The sequence below is a fragment of the Canis lupus genome, chromosome 23 (assembly GCF_048164855.1).
Source record: "Canis lupus baileyi chromosome 23, mCanLup2.hap1, whole genome shotgun sequence".
NCBI classification, from domain to species: Eukaryota; Metazoa; Chordata; class Mammalia; order Carnivora; family Canidae; genus Canis; species Canis lupus.
This window is the reverse complement of record NC_132860.1, coordinates 9,639,660-9,659,573: the sequence shown is the minus strand read 5'-3', so window position 1 is coordinate 9,659,573 and position 19,914 is coordinate 9,639,660. Positions and strand designations below refer to the sequence as shown.

At 42.9% G+C, this 19,914-nt stretch overlaps 1 long non-coding RNA gene across 1 annotated transcript; it reads left to right on the top strand.

Moving 5' to 3' along the window:
- Positions 1–10,465: 10,465 nt before the first annotated feature.
- Positions 10,466–11,478, top strand: LOC140615388 (uncharacterized). The gene is made up of 2 exons (XR_012016057.1): positions 10,466–10,643; positions 10,967–11,478. It is a non-coding gene; the product is annotated as an uncharacterized lncRNA (long non-coding RNA).
- The last annotated feature ends 8,436 nt before the right edge of the window (positions 11,479–19,914 follow it).

Below are 19,914 nucleotides of genomic sequence, written 5' to 3'. Positions count from 1 at the left end.
CCCTTGATCATCAGGTCAAATTAATGTGATGGCATCAATATAATGGACCAATATCGTATTTTCTGGAATGTCCAGACGGCTCACATCTCTTCAGAATATTTTGCGACAGAGAGCATAATTGTCCTATACTCTTGTGCGTCCCACCTGAAGCAAATTTCTTCTGGTCCTCCTTCCTGATGGGTATTAAAAATAATGCCTCGGCCAGATCAAAAGCAACACCCTACACCAGACACCATGTTACTATGTTCTGGTAAAGATAGCAAATATAGCACAACAGCTGTAGTGGGTAAATGTCAGTAGTCCGCTGTCATCTGCCACATTCATCTGCTTTTTACAGAGGCCAGACTAGTCAATTGAATGCACATACGATCAAGACAATCGCTTCTGAATCATTCAAATTTTTGAAGGTAGTACCAATCTCTGCCATTTCCCCTGGAATGCAACTTTTTATTTTTTATTTTTTTATTTAAAAAAAACTTTATTTTATTTTATGCTTTGGAATGCAGCTTTTAAAAAAATTATTATTTTGGCTAGAAAGACTTCAGAAGTCCCTGAAACTATACAATCTTCCATACTGCAATAGCTTTTACTCCCTAGGTTAAGGAACCAGTATGAGGGTTTTGCTAACTGCTAAGGAAGACCATTCCAGTTACAGGTTTAAGATCTGGGGAGATGACCACCAGTTGGTCTGTGAACTCTGTGGGTTCACTGTGAGACAGACGTGGCTTAGGACTTCATTTATTATGACTCCCGTGTGCCATTTCTCTCACAGGGGACAAATATGGCACATTGGTTCCCTGGGTTTCTGGGTCAACTCAAACTGTATATAATAACCCTCAAAAGACCAAGGCTGGGGATCCCTGGGTGGCTCAGCGGTTTAGCGCCTGCCTTTGGCACAAGGTGTGATCCTGGAGTCCTGGGATCGAGTGCCACATCGGGCTCCCTACATGGAGCCTGCTTCTCCCTCCTCCTGTGTCTCTGCCTCTCTCTCTCCATGTCTATCATTCATAAATAAATAAATCTTAAAAAAAAAAGACCAAGGCATTCCCCTTTCCCCAGACATTGTATTATCCCAAATACTGGCAGTTACCCAAATACTATATATACATACTTACTGTGGTATTTCAGAGCACTTCCTCAAGGGGACTCAGTTTTTCTTTTTTTTTTTTTTAAATTAAAATATAGGTTTTTTTTTTAAAAAAAGGTTTATGTTTTGAAACAATTTCAAGCTTACCAAACAGTTGCAAGAATAGCACAAAAAAAATCTTGTATACCCTCTCCCAGAAGACCCATTCAAGTTCCCCCAAGAATGTCCTTTCTGAGGGGCACCTGGGTGGCTTAGTCGGTTAAGCATCTGTCTTTGGCTTGGGTCATGATCCTGGGGTCTTGGGATGGAGACTTGTGTCAGGCTCCCTGCTCATTAGGGGGCCTACTTCTCCTTCTCCCTCTATGCTCTTTCTCTGTTTCTCAAATAGATAGAATATTTTTTGAAAAAGAATGTTCTTTTTGGCATGTGGTTCAGGATCACATGTCATGTTTCCGTGGTCTCCTTCAATCTGCAACTTTCATGACTTGTACATGTTTTTGAAGATCACAGGTCAGTCGTGTTGTAGAACGTTCTTCAACCTGTCTGAATTTCCTCATAATTAGCCTGGTTTATATATTTTGGTAAGAAAACTGCAGAAATGGTGCTGTATTCTTCTCATTGCGATCCTACATGACGTGGATTTGCCCTATGACTCGTGGTATTAATTTGATCACTTGATCAAGATAGATGGTGTCTGCCGTGTTTCTCCACGACAGTTACTTTTCTACCCTTTGTAAATAGTCTGACTTTTGTAGGGGAAATACTTTGAGGCTATATTAAGTCCCTCATCCTACTTTAATCCTCTAGTTTTAGCATCCATTGATATTTCTTGCCTGAATTAATTATTACTTCAATAGTTGCCAAATGTTGACTTTCCTAATTCTATCAATCTTCAGTTGGCATTCTACTACAAGAGAGCACCTTTTCTGTTCTTCATTTATTTTTCCATTTATACATTTTTGTCATTGTGGACTCACTGATTCCTATTATTTCATGAGTTATAATCTGGTACTATCAGCATTTATTTTGATGCTCATATTGTGCCAGATTTTTCCAGCAAGAGTCCCTGTAAGCTGGTTTCTGTGTTTGTTTTTAAGATTTATTTATTTGTTTTAGAATGAGAGAAAGAGAGAGCACACTTAAGTGTGAGCAGAGGGAAGGAAAGATGGAGAGGGAGAAAGTGAATCTCAAGCAGACTCCCCACTGAGTGTGGAGCCTGACACAAGGCTCAATATCACAACCCAGAGATCATGACCTGAGCCAAAATCAAGTGTTGGATGCTTAACTGACTGAGCCACCCAGGCATCCCTCTGTGTTTGTTTTCTGTCTTCCTCATTCTTTCTGTGCTTCCTTACTTTCTAGAATAATCCAACTTTTCCAAGGTCTTCTTTGGTCTTTTTCCCACCTCAGTCCTGGGATCAGCCATTCTTTTTCCAAGTACATTTACTTTCTTTAAATGGAGAATGGAGACTAAAATCTACTGGAGTATACTGTTCCTAGCCCCCAACCCTCACCCACAGTTGTCAGAACTAGAATATATATATGAGTGTATATGTGCATATTGATCTGTGTGTATGTGTGTACAGAGAGACTAATATAGATATTTCTGTATCTACATGTATGTTGAAAACCATTTGCTTACACCTATATCTCCAATTATTTTTTTAAAAAAGATTTTATTTATTTATTCATGAGAGACACACAGAGAGAGGCAGAGACACAGGCAGAGGAAGAAGCAGGCCCCATGCAGGGAGCTCAATGCAGGACTCCATCCCAGGACCCGGGGATCACGACCTGAGCAGAAGGTGGATGCTCACCCACCGAGCCACCCAGGCGTCCCTATATCTCCCAATTCTAATTCAATACCGATCCAACAGGGTTCATAGCTTTCCCTATAATTGCCTTTTCTAACTGTGAGAAATCTGGCTCCCATTATGCTCACTATATTTATATGCTGAATCCCACCCCCCACTGCATGTGACCAATAACCTGACAGCACTGGGCCAACGTTCTGCTCGGACACCCTCCTTATGCAGACCCTGATCCTGCTCTGCTGTCTGCCTCACTCCCCTGCTCTGATGTCCTCCTGGGATGAGCTTGTCAGCCTCCCTTTCAATTGATGGGTGTTAGGTCTGAGACCTGGCTCAGGTTTGAAAACTGAATAAAGCACCATGACACTCTATTGAGGTGGCTGACCTCAACCTTTGGCTCATTCATTCTTGATTTCTTTTGATTATATATATTAAGTGATGTCTCTGGTGCCCGCAAATATTTATTGCCCTGAGGAATACTGTGCTCCACTCTATCTCCATAGAGTCCTCCAGGGCAGGCTGCCCGGCTGCTATTCTGAAGTTGCCGCCCATTGTGGTGATTAAGGTCATCTTGTCATTGATGATTAATGCTGCCATCTGGCCTCTACTACTCCAGAATGCTATCATCCCTTTGGAAACCAGAGAGCCCAGCTTTGTAACAGCATCTCCTGCTGCCAGTTTCAGCCTGCCCAGGACAGCCACCACGGGCTCCTCAGCCACACTGACAGCCCCCCTCATCGTTCATTCCTTTTCACCTTGGTAGAGGTAGTATCATCTGGGCTGTTCTGAGGAGCAGAGCCTGAACTGGGGGTTTTTGCACAAGTGACTAGATAAGGGGGTGTTCTCGTGAGAAACTTGGGAGAGAATGAGAGAAGCAGAATAGGGAAGGGGCGAAGCTAAGCATGGAAATGGTTTTAGGTAAAGGCAAATCTCATCTTGACCTTGAGTAGCATGGAGTCTGTCCCACCTTGAGGCAAGAAGGGGGGTTTTTATAACTTTGATTCTCCTCCATCGGGCATCTTGGGGTGAGGTAGCTCCATTCACCCTAGCACCAGCCTCTGGAGAAGGTTGCAGGTATGCGTGATTAGCTGGTGGATGGACAGATGCAACAAAACCAACAAAAAGAGTTTCACGGATCTGGATAGTGTCTGCTATATCTGGATGGGCCCCAACCATAGGTAACTCTGAATCTGCTTATTTTTTTTTAAAGATTTTATTTATTTATTCATGAGGGACACACACACACACACACACACACACAGAGAGAGGCACAGACACAGGCAGAGGGAGAAGTAGGCTCCATGCAGGGAGCCTGACACAGGACTCGATCCTGGGTCTCCAGGATCACACCCCGGGCCAAAGGCGGCACTAAACCGCTGAGCCACCCGGGCTGCCCTAAATTTGCTTATTTTGTATCTGCTCCCTCACAGCTGATCATGACTGGAGAATAATCTCACTGAATGGTATCACTTTAAAAATGACTATGAGCCTCAAGTGAACCCTTAATGCTGCCAGGCAACTTCAGTACATTTCCCCAGTCCATCCATCTCTTGTTCTCTTTCATGAACGTTCCATGACTTCTTCTTTCCTTAAGCTTCTGACACCTTTTCCATCATCCTCACTGTCAGCTGATGACCTTAACAAGGACAATGGAAACAATCAGAAGTTCCCCCAAAGTTCCCCCTTCATATCTGTCACCTACCAGCATCTTTGACTATGTACCTCTACCTCCCTTCTGTTTCTGTAGGTGAACCATCCCTTCTCCACTGTTACCATAGGTGAACTATCACTATTTCTAAGACCAACTACATGCAATAGGAGTAGGAGGTTGGAGGGTGAAGCTCAACCCAGATGGCACTGTTGGCCCTCCAGGGGCCACTCTTATCCAAGCATAAGGGCTGTGGCAGGGTGAGACATATTCTGACCACTTTCTCCCCTGCTTTCTGATCCCCTGCTGGTGCCTCCTATTGGCTGAACCAAGGAAGCCCAAGTGTTTTGGTCGGTGGAAGGTAGGCTTGTGGGGCACAGAGAAAGGAAGAGAAGGGTGGAGAATTGGTTGAGGTGGGGGCAAGTAGACAATAGCCAGCACAAATGCCATCTATATACTGATGATTTCCAAATTTATATCTTCACTGGAACCTCTTAATTCCAGACTCCTATAACTAGTTCCCTATTGAATTCATCTATCTCTTGGTGAATAGCAAATCACCACATTTAGAGGTTTAAAGTAGCACAATTTGTCGTCTCAGAGTTTCTGTGGCTCAGGAGTCAGGGCATGGCTTAGCTGGGTCCTCTGCTCAGGGAGGGGCTTCACAAAGCTGCCACAGAGGCACATTTGATTTTTCATATGGGATCATATTCGGCCCCAAGGGTTTTAACTAAAGACCACAGGTCTGTGTTTATAAAATAGTAGCAGTGTCCTGCGAGCAATCTGAAGGATGAGTTGTTCCCTGGGTGGGGGGGTAGGTGGGATGGGGTGAGGGGTGAAGTGGAGACCATGGAGAGGTCTTGGGTTCTTGGGTGCCAGTTGGCATTTGTTGACAGATAGTATTCGTCAATCTGGGATGACTCTGCCCACATCAGTACTGTGTTGAGGACGGTTGCGGCTGTGACTTTTGGGTAGTTTCAAGTTGTCTTCCTGGGGGAGCATGACTGAGACAATTAATCCCGTCTCTGTCATGGCAGTTGTATTGGTAGACATTTATAGTGAGGACCCGATGTGGGGCTGTTCTGCCCTCGGCTTCTGGAGGCCCCCAGGGAGCTGCAAGGAGAAGAAGACACCTCCCTGTGCTGTCATGACTGCGATCGTGAGGTTGTGGGACAAGTATAGTCCTCTTTCACGTACTTGTTGTAATGCTGAACCTCAGATTTTCCGGGAGGGGGAACAAAGAGAATAAGTCTCTATGGGTGCATAAGATGAGTACAACAGTTTTGAAAAACAGTCCTGACTTTTCATCTTACTCATTAGAGGTGCAGAGGTCTCACACACTTGAATGGGCTGGTCCCACAGTTTGGTATAACCCAAATGAATAAGAATTTTTTTGGAGTACTTCTGGCAACTAGAGAAAACAATGTCTAATCAACTTTCTAGACTCTGACATTTAACATTCTGGCTTCTACTTACCCTTCCATCCACATTTATTACTATTATCCTTTTGTTTCCTGGCATCATCCTCCAAAACCCTGTCCATAAAAGATACAATTAATGGAACCCAGAACCTCATCACACTAAATGTGGCTGGAATAGGAGAACTCCCCTGAAGATAGCACTCAACAGACTCTACCAATCAACCAGCGCTAACCTGAGGAGGAAACCTGCACATTGTTCAAAGCTCCATGAGAAATTTTTGTGTCTTTCCTGAAATTACCTCATGTCTGCCTGCTTTCCCTGTCACCATCTCTTCCTATCAAAAATTGTCTTGTCTCATACACCTTCTAGGACTGGGTGAGTGTCAAAAGATCAAAAAGATAGTTGTATAGAGGCCCTTCCCTGAAGCCGCCCCATGTTGGTGACCTCACCCTCTGTGCTCAGCGAGCCCGGAGATGGTAGTTACTGGTAGTCAACATCCCTGGCCATCCTGAGAGCACAGTGTAGTGCAATGTCTTGTCCGTTTCTACACCTCCCACAGGGCCAGAGTGCTTTGCCGGTGTTGATACCTGATATTTACTTATGAATCAACTGATGAGTGGATGGAAATGGCTGTCCAACTGGCAGGATGGGCAACGTGGCATCAATCCAGATTCCAAGCCGGCTTTGAATACCAGAGGGCAGTGCAGCATAGGTCTGGAGAAGGAACAGCCTGCATTTGACACTGATTTGTGTGGCTGGCTGGCTCACAAATCCTTTAGTGCCCATGTTTTGTTCTACAACCTTTCCCTTTAGCTGGTGACAGATCCTGCGTTCCTGAAAAGGGATGATGGTTTGTGAGTAAACAGGAGCCTTCAGAATGCCCCATAGCCTGTCTCTAGCAATTGCTCCAGGTGGTCATGTGACCTAGTGCTGGACCAATGAACATTATCCCCTGAGGGTTTGTTGTTGTTGTTTGGGTTTTTTGGGGTTGTTATCGTTGTTAATGTTTTCCTAACTGGAGGTGACAAGGAAATTTCCCTTTCATATGGAGCCTTTAGAGATCAGGGGAGGATAGTTTATACCCAGAGATCAAGGTCATGAGTTATTCCCATCCGCTACAAGGGTTTGAGGGACTTTAAAAAGTGTTATGGTGAATGGGATTCACCAACAAGACTTCTATGTTCGCATGGGCTATGTGCATACTTCAAAGGAAAATGTGAAACAGTCCCACAGAGGGGCAGGAATCTTGGTATTAATTTAAAGACTATACCTGGCTTACCATGGACCCCACCTTTGTTCTTCTCTTTCTGTCTCTTGTTGCACTTTAAAAAAAAAAAAAAGCAGCCTCTATACTGAGTGTGGAGCCCAATGTGGGGCTTGAACTCACGACCCCAAGTTCCAAGAGTTGGACACCTAACTGACTGAGCCACCCCGATGCCTCTTTCCTATTGCACTTTTAGTTGCTGAGTCACAGTGGACTTTTGTTCTCATGGCCACTTCTGTCCCCGAGCCCTTGCTTTCAGCTCTTTTTTTTAATGTGGTTTTCACACCAGCTCACGTGTTAAAAGTTCGTACAGAATCTTGACTAGTGTAATAAACTTTAATTAGGTTTTGGTGTCTGTGGGAATTGGTCCCATTGTTTATCAAATAGCAGAAACTAGGATGTAATTTGATAATAATAATTACTAACATTTATGTATCACTAACAGTCTAATCACCTTATATATAAACACATTTGATTCCTGAACAACCTTCTGAGCTAGTATAAACATGGGTTAAAAGTCTGTGCCATTATTATCTTTTGTTATTCAATAAAGTTAGATCTAAAGGCTATTTTTTATACTTTGAGTTTGTCCTCTCCATATTTTTCTTTTTTTTTTAAAGATTTTTTTTTATTTATTAGAGACACACACACACACACAGAGAGAGAGAGAGAGAGAGAGAGAGAGAGAGAGGCAGAGACACAGGCAGAGGGAGAAGCGGGCTCCATGCAGGGAGCCCGACATGGGACTCGATCCCGGGTCTGAAGACGGCGTTAAACCGCTGAGGCACCGGGGCTGCCCTATTTTTCTCTTTTTTAAAGATTTATTTATTTGAGAGAGAGAAAGAGAGAGAAGGGGGGACGGGCAGAGGGAGAGACACTTGAAGCAGACTCCCCATTGATTGTGGAGTCAGATCTCATGACCCTGAGATCGTGACCTGAGCCGAAACTAAGAATCAGATGCTCAAATAACTGAGTCACCCAGGTGCCCCATGTCCTCTCCATATTTTTCTAATCAACTTTATTGAACTGAAATTTACATATAATAAATTTACCATTTTGTGTACATGATGTATAATCAAAGTGAGTTTTGGCAAATATATACATCTTTATAACCACAACCATCGGTCAAGATACAGAACTTTTCTATTACCCAAAAAAGCTTCTTCATGTTTTGTTGTGATCAGTCTCCCAACCCCACCCACTATCTCAGACAACCACTTGTCTGTATTTTGTTACTAAGGAGTGATTTTTTTCTGATTTAGAATGGACTATTACATTATCTCACCATTTGTGTCCTGTTTCTTTCTCTCTCTCTCTTTTTTAAAAAAAAATTATGTATTTATTTTAGAGAGAGTAGGAGAGAGCATGAGCAGGAGGGGCAGAGGGGCAGGGAGAGGGAGAGAGAAAATCTCAAGCAGACTCCACTTTAATGCTGGATGTGGAGCCTGGCATGGGGCTCGATCTCACAATCCAGAGATCTTGACCTGAGCTGAAACTGAGAGTCATCACTTAACCAACTGTACCACCCAGGCACCCCTGTCCTGTTTCTTTCCTTCATGTATCCATGACTTCTTTCTTTTTGTTGCTGAGTATACTCCATTGCATAAATTTACCAAAATTTATTTATCCATTCACTTGTTGTTGAATATTTGGACCATTTCAAGTCTTTAGATGTTGTGAATAAGCTGCTTTGAACATATATATTTTTACATCTCTTAGACAAATACCGTGGAGTGGGGTTGTAGGACCATGTGCAGAAGTATATGTTTATAAAAACATGCCAACCTCTTTTTCCAAAGTAATTGTACCATATTACACCCCCACCAACAACATGTAAATGTTCCACTTCCTCTCATTTCTTTCTAACCCTTCATGTTTCCATTCAATTTGGAATATTCTCTAACTTCCCTAGTTTTCTCTCCTCCTCTTCCTCTTTCTTCTCCTCCTTCAAACATGAGTTATTTAGAGCCACATTACTTAATTCCCAAATATTGAATATTTCCCAAATATCTTTTTTTTAGAAAGATTTTATGTATTTATTCATGAGAGACACCCAGAGAGAGAGAGAGAGGGGCAGAGACACAGGCAGAGGGAGAAGCAGACTCCACGCAGAGAGCCCAATGCAGAACTCGATCCCAGGACCCCAGGATCAGGCCCTGGGCTAAAGGCACCACTAAACCGCTGAGCCACCCGGGCTGCCCCCAAATATCTTTTAGTTATTGATATTTAATTTAATTATTTTCTGTTCAGAGAAAATACACCGTATGCTTTTAGTCCTTTTAAATTGATTGGGACTTTAAATATCATGAGTCTGGATAGAGTCTATCTTGTCAAACTTGAATGAAATCTTCTTGAAGTTTGATATATTTAATTATTAAATAATTTTTAAAAAGATGAAAGTCGCTCGATTTGGCTGCAACATGAAGCTGTTAAAACGAAGACATGGGACATAAAACTGAAAATGTTTCCTGGCATTTGACAAACTGAAAACGTATCGCTGACAAGAGTCATGAGTTGGAAGAAGTATGTGCTAAATCCCTCCCTTATCTTTTAGGAGAAGTCAGTAGATTGTGCCTGATATAGAGAGCTGTGAGCTTAACTTGTAAATTTGTCATTTAAAGTTATAAAGATAGGGACGCCTGGGGGGGCTCGGTGGTTAAGCACCTGCCTTTGGCCCAGGGCGTGATCCTGGGGACCCGGGATCGAGTCCCGCGTCGGGCTCCCTGCATGAAGCCTGCTTCTCCCTCTGCCTGTGTCTCTGCCTCTCCGTGTGTCTCTCATGAATAAATAAATAAAATCTTTTAAAAAAGTTATAAAGATAACTACTAAAAAATAAGAATGGAAGCTCTAAATAGTTGATTCCCCGCCCCCACCTCCTGCAAGGGAATGGAATACAAGGGCTTTTATCTTTTATTTTATGCCAGCCTGTATCATTTGAAGAAAATACTTCAAATCCTTCTGTATCTTACTCCTATGATTAAAAGAAAATGGTCTAACAGAACAAAGAATAGGGTGGGCCAAGCCATGGAGGCCTTGAATATCAAACAAAGGTGAGTGCACTTTATTCTTTAATTATAAAGCCTCCTGGTCTGGGCTCATGTTGCTTGGCAGTGACGCCCAGGCTCGCCATTGGCTGTGAAGGCTCTGGAAAAGCAATTCTGTGCAAGAAGGCACTGGATGGGTAGTGGTAGGCAGAGGCTGAGGCTGATTAACATCTTGTGAGGTTTTGTGCGTCCAAAGAATCTGGGCCTCCGGCAGCCAGCAGGCTCCTGGGAAGGAAGTCACTGGAGCTGTCTGGCATCTTGATAAGCCTTCCTTAGGTACCAGCTTCCACTGGAGCTCCTACAGTCACCTTCTGACAAGTTAAACTCCTTTTCTGCATGGTCCAGTGAAACGAACGGAGGAGGAAAGGTAGGGATTTGCTTAAGGATTTAACTTACTTTCAAAGCCAGTGATAGTTTTTCCAATTAGTTCACATCTTTGACTGCACCTTGGGGTAGTACGTGTGGGGCTCCCCCAGGAAGAGGCAGGAGGCAGGAAACAACCACCTGACAGCTTTGGGTGCTGGCGAACTTGGCAGTGGGAGATCTGACTAGTGTAACCAGAATTTTTCTCTCTTCTGGTCCACTTTTCTCTATTGCTTTGTTCCCTCCAAACGTTCAAATCTGTGAAATGGGAGCAACAATGGACAGTATTTCCTCCAGCAGATGACTAACCATTATTTGTGCTCACAGGGACATCAGAATATTTCCGAGCATGTGTACAGCCCTCTCAAACTGGATGACTAACTTGACACTGCAGAATGTGGGTGAGCAGGCCAATCCTCTGAGGAATGACTGCCTCGGCAAGAGATCTCATCCTGTGCCCTTCGGTGCTCCTGCCAACGTTTGCTTCTCAGACTCCATGGTGTTCTTTCCACCCCAGACTTCCTTCCTATGATAATCTCTTGCCCATCGCCTTGGAGACTGCTTTTCTGGGGGAGAGAAGACTCCAGGATGCTTTTCCTTTCAGCAATGGCTTTCACCCACCTATTTCTAGCTCAAGATTTTATTGACCATTCTCCTGCTTCTGCAATTTGCCTCCTGGTAACTTCAACATCCTCCCTCCCCCACATACTCACACACGCTCACGCACAGACGCTTGCATAAACATTCACTCACATGAGTACAGACACACTCATGTAATTTCCAGTTGGCTATTTTGTGTTATTGTGGACTGGAAATGATAAATTTTTCTTTTTTGAAAATTTTATTTATTTATTTGACAGAGAGAGAGCATAAGCACACAAGAAGGGGGAGCAGCAGGCAGAGGGAGAGGAGAAGCAGATTCCCCAACTGAGCAGAGAGCCGGATTCAGGACTTGATCCCAGGACCCTGAGATCATGACCTGTGCCAAAGGCGTACACTTCACTGACTGAACCACCCAGGTGCCCCACCTGTTTTTCTTTATGTGTAGCCCAGTGGAAGCACAGCTGGAGAAGCAGGAGAGCACAGTGCCTGTGGTTGGGGGTTCTGCAGATAGGCTGTCTGGGAATAAATCTGGGCTCCGAACCTAAGACTTCGTGACCTTGTGCCTCCGTTAATGCTTTGTGACTCCAGTCCTGTCTGAAAAGAGACAATAATGTTAGCCCTCCCCTCTCAGGGTTATTTTGAACATTGAATGAGAAAAATGTACCCAGTGCCTGGCACATGTGGGGTGTTCCATCATTGTTAGCTGTGGCCTTGCCCTCTGGCTCCTGGATCTACCTGCACCCGCGACTTTCCCTCATACCACCCTGGTAATAGGGCTCAATGCCTTTTCTAGTTGCTGTCACTCATTTCTTAGAGTTGTTGTGAGGGTTCAAAGAGGTACGGCATCTCATGATACACTTGAGTAAGTGGCAACCATTAGTATTATCTGGCTGTTTGCAGAAAATATTTGTTGACTCCTGTACTTGAGTAAAAGATGAAGGCAGATTAAATTTCTTTTGAGGTAGAGGTGAGAGAAGAGGATTAGATATTTCAGGTCATAGCTGAGTGGGCTGGGGTATGGATAGGTGACTGGAAGCTGGGGAGACCCAACCACGGAGCCTTCCAGTGGCATTCTGAGCTTGATGCCTAACAGCAATCCAGCTTGATACACCTTGTGGGTAAAAGCTTGAACCAGGAGGAACCACCCAAAAAGAAAATTACTCTCAGCAACCAGAAGCGTGAGTGTGTGTGTTAGGAGGGCATTGCCTTAGAATTAAGTGGGAGAACAAGTGAGAGGAAATCTGATTCTTGGAGATCAGGCAAAGGGACAGAAGGTCTAAGCTACCCAGGTAGTCTAAGATCCTGCTGTCTGCCAGCCCTGAAAGTAAAAAGCCATCAATCCCTGAATGGAAGGTGTGTGGAGGCCATGTCATCCCAACCCCTCCTTCTATGGACGGGGATGCTGAAGGCAGACAGAAGAGGGGTGAGCCCAAGTTTACCCAAGGAGTTGATGCATGAGGGGTCAATACTTGATCTTAGTGCACTTTGCACCAAGTTAACTTTAAATCCTGTTAAATCTTTTAAATCCTACTTCCCTTCCCAGATGCTGTCCTGAGGCTGAGAAAAGGCCCCTCCCCAGAATTTTGAAAGAGAGGGCTTCATTTGTTCCACTGTAAGCAGCCAGCTATAGCTCTCAGTTAAGAATAATTTTTCTTTCTTTTTTTTTTTCTGGTTTGTGTTTTGATCTGATGTTACCATTTCTAGTTTGAGGGCTGTTGTTAGGAGCAACCAATGAGAAGCTGTGTAATAAAGAATTTGGCTGCCCTTTGTCCCTGGTTCTTGGGAGGTAGCATCTAAACCCTTGAGAATCTCCTGAGGGATAGGAGTATATTTGTTATTCATAGTGAGCCTTTCAGACCACACCTATAGTTTATGGTAATGGGGTGACTTGTGGTAGGCCCTAGACAACTAATGCTAATTAGATGATTCAGAATGGAAGCTAACCATGCTAGAAAGACCAACCATGTGGTTAGAGGCTTGGGGCTTTGAGTCCTGGGGAGGGTCAGGTCCATCAGTTGGCCAGTGAGTCAATTGATCATGCCTGTATAATGTAGCTCCAATAAAAACTCTTTATTTGGGATACCTGGGTGGCTCAGCGGTTGAAGCGTCTGCCTTTGGCTCAGGTCGTGATTCTGGAGACCCCGAATCGAGTCCCACATCAGGCTCCCTGGCGTGGAGCCTGCTTCTCCCTTTGCCTGTGTCTCTGTGTCTCTCATAAATAAATAAATAAAATCTTAAAAAAAAAAAAACCAAACACCTCTGGATTCTGAAGCTCAAAGGAATTTTCTCTAGTTGATGATACTCTGCATATCACCACATACTGGTGTGCCAGGAGGAGGGTGACACATTCCTGAGGATGATGGAAACTTCACGTCCCAGACCTTGCACAATATGCCTCTTTTTTTTTTTTTTTTTGGTCTGGTTCTGATTTGTATCCTTTTGCTATAATAAAACTGTAATCATAAGTACAGTGCTTTTCTGAGTTTTGTGAGTCATTCCGGAGAATTATTAAACCTGAGGGGATAGTGCAAAGTACTGAATTAATAGCCGGCTGCTTAGAAGTGAGGTTGGCCAGAGGTCCCCCACCCTTGCGGCTGGTGTCTGAGGTGAAGGCAGTCTCGTGAGGACTGTGCCCTTCACCTGCGCAGCTTGGCCCGACTCCAGATGGTCGGTGTCAGAGGTCATCACAGAGGCTCACGTTTGTGTCTTCTGTCAGGGTGTACTTGAGAATGTTGAGTTATGTGAGAGTGTCCCGGGGGCAGAGTCCATTCTGATCTTGAGACAAAGTAAAATAGCAGTTCTCCTGGGAAGTTGGCCTATTCATATATATATATATATATATATATATATATATATATATATAAAATATATATAAATATATAAATAAAATATATAAATAAATATTTATATATAAATATATATAAATATATAATATAAAAATATATAATATAAAATTATATTTATATATAAAATAATATATAAAATATAAATATATAAAATAACGTATATTAAATATATAATATAAATTATATTTATATATATAATATATAAAAATATATAATATAAATAATATATATATATAAAATGAATGTGTGACTGACAGGACTTCGGTCTTCAGGCCTGCTGGAAAACTCGGAGCCCTAAGGGGTTTGCGTGATAGGCACTTCAGTCTCATTCCTGGCATCACTTTGTCTCCAACCCTGAGTGTCTTTCTTTTATTTTTTGCCCCATGTTTAATTCATACTGTCACGGGTAACCTGGATGTCATCGGGAGCCTTGCCTTCTTCCATCACCTCTGTCTCCAGGATCTGTTTTATACTTGACCTCTTTTTTCTCTGATACATCTTTCCAGAAGAAAGCTTGTCTAACTTGATTTGCACACACCCCCGCACACAACTCCCTCCTCCCTCACCAACCTACCCACGTTATTTGTAACTGCGATGTAGACTTCATTGAAGATTTGAGGGTCACGAGGAGAGGTCATATGTCAAGCAAACAAATGATCTCTGTATAACTATTACACATTTCTATTTTCCCTCACTAGGGATTTCTCACTGGCCCTTTTGTCCTATGGGATACTCAGCCAGCCATCTGCCATGTTTCTAGTTCCCCTCTTCCTCTTTCTTCTCTTTTTCTTTCCTTCTTTCTCATAAGCAAAAATAAACTCTTCATATTTTCTCAGTTGCCTGATGTGTAGGAGTCAGTCAACTCCTTTCTGGATTTCTCTCAGAGGGGAATTGATCCTCCCTGGGAGGAGGGCGAGTCAGGAGCCTCCTATCCAGCCATCTCACTCTTCATTGTATTTCTATACTCTAGCAATGAGCAATCAGAAAATGAAGTAAAAAATATCATGTACAACAGCATTAGAACACACAAAATACTAATTTGACAAAAGGTGTGCAAGACTTGTGTAGTGGGAACTATATAAGAGTTGCTGAGAAAAATTAAGAAAGAACTAAGTAAATAGCAAGTCATACCATGTGTATGAATTTAAAGACTCTTTATTCTAAGATGTTAATTATTTCAAAATAAATTAATGGATTCAACAGAATCACAGAACGTTAGAGATGATCAAGGGGTGCAGACACTGTCCCCAATATCTATTTTCCTCCTTTGTCAGGTAAGAATGCTGAGAGTTTTCCAGAGAAAGGACCTCATCTCCCAACTCCCTTGAAGCAGATGGCACCATGTGACTAGGCGCTGGCCAATGAGACTTGAGCAGAGGTGATGTAACTAACTCCTGGGTTAGGGTTTTTACAGAAGGAGCATGGCTTCCCCCCACCCCTAGTCCCTGCTCTGGGGCTGAATGGGGCTAAATGCTGATGTGGCCAGGAGACATGTAGGACCCTAAGGCCTCTAGCAGAGACAGGAGCAGCAAGTCGGAAGGAGTGCTGGTGTCTGAAGGCCTTGGAGTATTCAAACCAGGTCTCATAAACTGGGTAGCAACATGAGGCAGTGTGTGCTTGCCTTGTGAGGCTTTATGACTAAAGAATAAAGTGTATTATAGAGTGATTGAAAGTTCACCATGGCCTGACCCCATTTCTTTTTTGAGTTTTTAAAATCATAGTAGTAATGCATTCATGTGTATGATTTCATTCCAAATGATAGAGAAATGTATACAGTGACAGTATCCGAGTCCCCTTCTCCAGAGGCCACCACTTATGACAGTTTCCATTCTTGTTTCTTTTACTCTTATTAGCTCAGAATAGCTATATTTCTTTTTTCTTCTTCTTCTTTTTTTTATAAGATTTTTAATTTATTTATTCATGAGAGACACACACAGAGAGAGAGAGAGAGAGGCAGAAACACTATCAGAGTGAGATTAAGGCTCCCTGTGAGGACCCTGATGCAGGACTCTATCCCAGGACCCCGGGATCACCACCTGAGCCAAAGGCAGATGCTTAACCACTGAGCCATTCAGGTGCTTCCCAGAATAGCTATATTTCTATTTTTAGTTTATTAGCATCAAGTGGATCAAGTGACTTCTCTTATAAAAAATGTAAAGAGTTCAGCACACATAACATATTCTTCTTCCTACACTCCATGAAATGTTTTTTTTAAAAGATTTTATTTATTTATTCACGAGAGAAAGAGAGAGAGAGGCAGAGACATGGGCAGAGGGAGAAGCAGGCTCCATGCAAGGAGTCCGATGTGGGACTTGATCCCGGCTCCAGAATCACACCCTGGGCCAAAGGCAGGTGCTAAACCGCTGAGCCACCCAGGCTGCCCTCCATGAAATGTTTTATATTTAGTTTTATTTGGTGCAGATATTAAAAAACTTAAGTCTTACATCCCATATACTTCTTTTTTGTGTGCCTCATGCTACAAGTCAAATTAAGCTACATATCTTTTTTTAAAAAATATGTCATTCGAATTAGAAACTATTTCAGATATTCAGAAAAATTCTTCAATGGATATATTCAAGCACATATTTGATAAGGATCTTGTTATGGGCTGAACTATGTCCCCTCCCACCCCCTTCCCCCCGACATTGTGCAGCAATCTGTCTTGCAGTGGGCTCCTTCCTTCCACAGACTGTGAGCTCCTTGAAGATGAGTATGTTGCCTTTGGATCTCCAGTGCCTGGCACAGGGGCTAGAACATAGAAGATGTTCAGTTATTATTTATAGAATCAACAGAAGAATGACTGAGTGACTGCTATGAAAAGCCCACTTAACGATATATTCAAGCCTACAAGTGGATAGGTTAATTGCAAAGATCTGTTAAATGGCAATGATAAAAAAGGATGCATTTGTATAAATATTTTATTTTTACCTAGAAGTTCATTCACCGAAAATGAAGGAGAAAGAAGGACTTCCCTTCGAATGTGGATTAGCAAATAGAGTTCTACTGTCTATCTTGCAGAAAGCACATCCATTAAGCATTGTCTGTGATTTGCAGTTGGATTTACTAAAGTGGAGAGCATAACATCTTATGTATAGCATTCCGCCCAAAGATATTTTCCAATATTGCTAGATTTATTTTCAATCTAGTATAGTTGTCAGGCTAATTTAATAACAATAATTTTGAGACTAGCTTTTATTGCCCTTTCAAACATTCATAGTAATTTTCATTGAAATCATATTTCTCCTTTCATTCTCTTATTACATTGATTTACATTGTATTTTGTTAAGTTAGGTAATTACATGAACAAGTCCAACTGGCATAAGAAGGATTGGAAACAGACCCAGTTGGTTCTCATGAAGCAGGTAAATCAGTGCTCCTGTGTCCAGGTGTACTAGAGAATTAGTGAATGGCACCGAGGGCTCAGCGTTTACTGGACATGTTTGAGGTAGAATGAATAGGACTGGTTAAAAAGCTAGAGTCTGTTAAGCAGAGGCTTATTTAAAGATGTTTACACAGAAATAGCACAGTGCTGGATAAAGTAGGTTTAAATCATGTTTGTTGAATTTGTGCATAAACAGTTGTGGATGTCAGCTCCCAAAGGTGACATGAGAGACTTTTCTCTCTCCCTGAAGGGAACTCCTGGATGTCCTGCATGACCCACTCCAAGGTGAAACTACAAGAAAAATCATCATCAGCTTTGGGGAGAAGGGGCTCATGAGCAGACACACTTTCCTTCCCTCATTCTTTGCTTCCCAGAGGCAGCAAACAGACCTGCAATGAAAGGGAAGAGCCCTTCTCAGACTGACCGCCTCCAGAGGACACTTTCTGTTCTCCTGAGCATCTCCCACTGCAGTGGTGCCTGGTGACAGTCTTTTCAAGAAGCTGGACAACACCATGATTTTCAGGGAGGAGTTACTTGAGAAAAATAATTGCTAAGCATCTTCACAATTGCAGGACAAACCCCATGTGCTAGGGATTCAAAGACACGCTATCCATTCTTAAAAGATTTCGCAGTGTGGTGGAGGGGGAGACAGACAAATGAATCATCGCGGCACAATGTTGTAAGTGCTATAATAGAGAGATGTCAGGGTCAAGCAAGTTCAGTGTGGGCTGCAGTGGCTAGGCTTAAGCATCCAGGAACTCTGTTTCCTTGCAGCCAATATGAAGAGGAATGCCACTGACAGCAAAAGAACCAGTTGCCTAGGTGAAGGCCAACAGTCTTTGATTCACACACTGGATGAAACTTCTCTATAGACCTCCTCGTGATGGATGGATTTAGCCAAAGCTGTGCAATTGATGATATCACAAGACTCCCAGGACTGACCGTCATAGGAACCCTCAGTATAAGTCAGTGGCATCATAGTAGCACCTGTCTGGTGCATAGGCTACAGCCATCTCTTCCTACCTCCTCCTGCTACCCTGCACTCTAGCTGAGCCAAACCTATGACCAAGCCCTACTACCATGTTTGGAAATCAAGAAATGCACACGGATGCACAATCAGCTGGGTGCTGGACAGAGAAGAGCATTGGATCTGGAGTCAGGAGCCAGAGTCCTGAGTACTGAACTGCATTTCAGTAATGATTGATATACTTGGTTGGAAAAATAGAAAACTGTGGTTGGCATCATTTTCATAGCTACCTTGTGCTGTCTCCTGAGTACTCAGTGTTCATTTGTTAGCTCCTCTCTCTGAAGGTAAATCTGAAGGCAGTCTCGCTGTGAGGAGACATCTCCTCTCCCCACCATCTCACGGTGGCCCCTCCCTGTCTGCTGAGTTCTATGAGGAGTGAGTAACCACTAGCAGAGAATAGTCCAGAATTCTGTACTGAATCTAATTTTTTATCAATACGACTGACGTGACTATGGAAGGATCAGATGTTTTCAATCCTGCTCCTTATGGGGACTGGCCATGAAACTGACTAAAAAGCCATAGCCAGAACAACTGGTTCAAAACCTTGAGGTTTACAGAGTGTTCCCAAACTTAATATCTGTAAGCTAATACTAAGTGGTTCCCAAGATAATTTCTATTTTGAAATCAATACAGGTTGCAATGGCCAAATTGGCCATTGACTCTACACTGGTTGAAGCCAGAGCTGAATAACCATTTACCAATTCTCAAGGGCAAAAGCCATGGTTTTCTTTATTAGAACCTAAGGCTAGCTGTCACCATGCCATGGACAAATGCCACCAGATGACTTCTCATAAACTGAACTACCTGGACTATTCTTATGCAGGTGAGAGTACGCTTCAAAGGACATCATTTACCCCAAACCCAGAGAATCCAATGAGGTTAAAAATAGCAGAACTCACTTATTCAAACTTTCTACCTGCAGAGTGTCCTCAGCCATGGGACCAAATGTGAATCTTAGGGGAACATAGTCTGAGGGAAAAATAAGGGTTCTTCTTTTCCTATACTATCAGCAAACAATTATGAACAAGGGTTTTATGATTTTTGGACAGCGATCTCTTCCAATGCAGGGAAAATTTGCCAAAAAGAAAAGAAAAAGAAAGAAAAAGCATTTGATAGGGAAGATTCAGAAGATTAATACTTTCTCTGAGAAAAACTGGAAAAGCCATATTAAAAACCATCAATTTGAAGACTTTGAGGAATCACTGAGGCATTCTGGAGGCACGAGGTTGAGAGAAGAGTGGGTGATTGCCAAGTCTGACAGGGCAGTGTTGACTCTCAAAGTCGTTTCTGAGACTCTTCATCACTGACCTGAATGTACTCCCAGGGGCATCCTCCACTGATATCCCTGGGAAAACAAACAAAACTTGAGGACCTGCTGTATGCTCATGGATTCTCAGGGCCACCCGAAGACATGGAA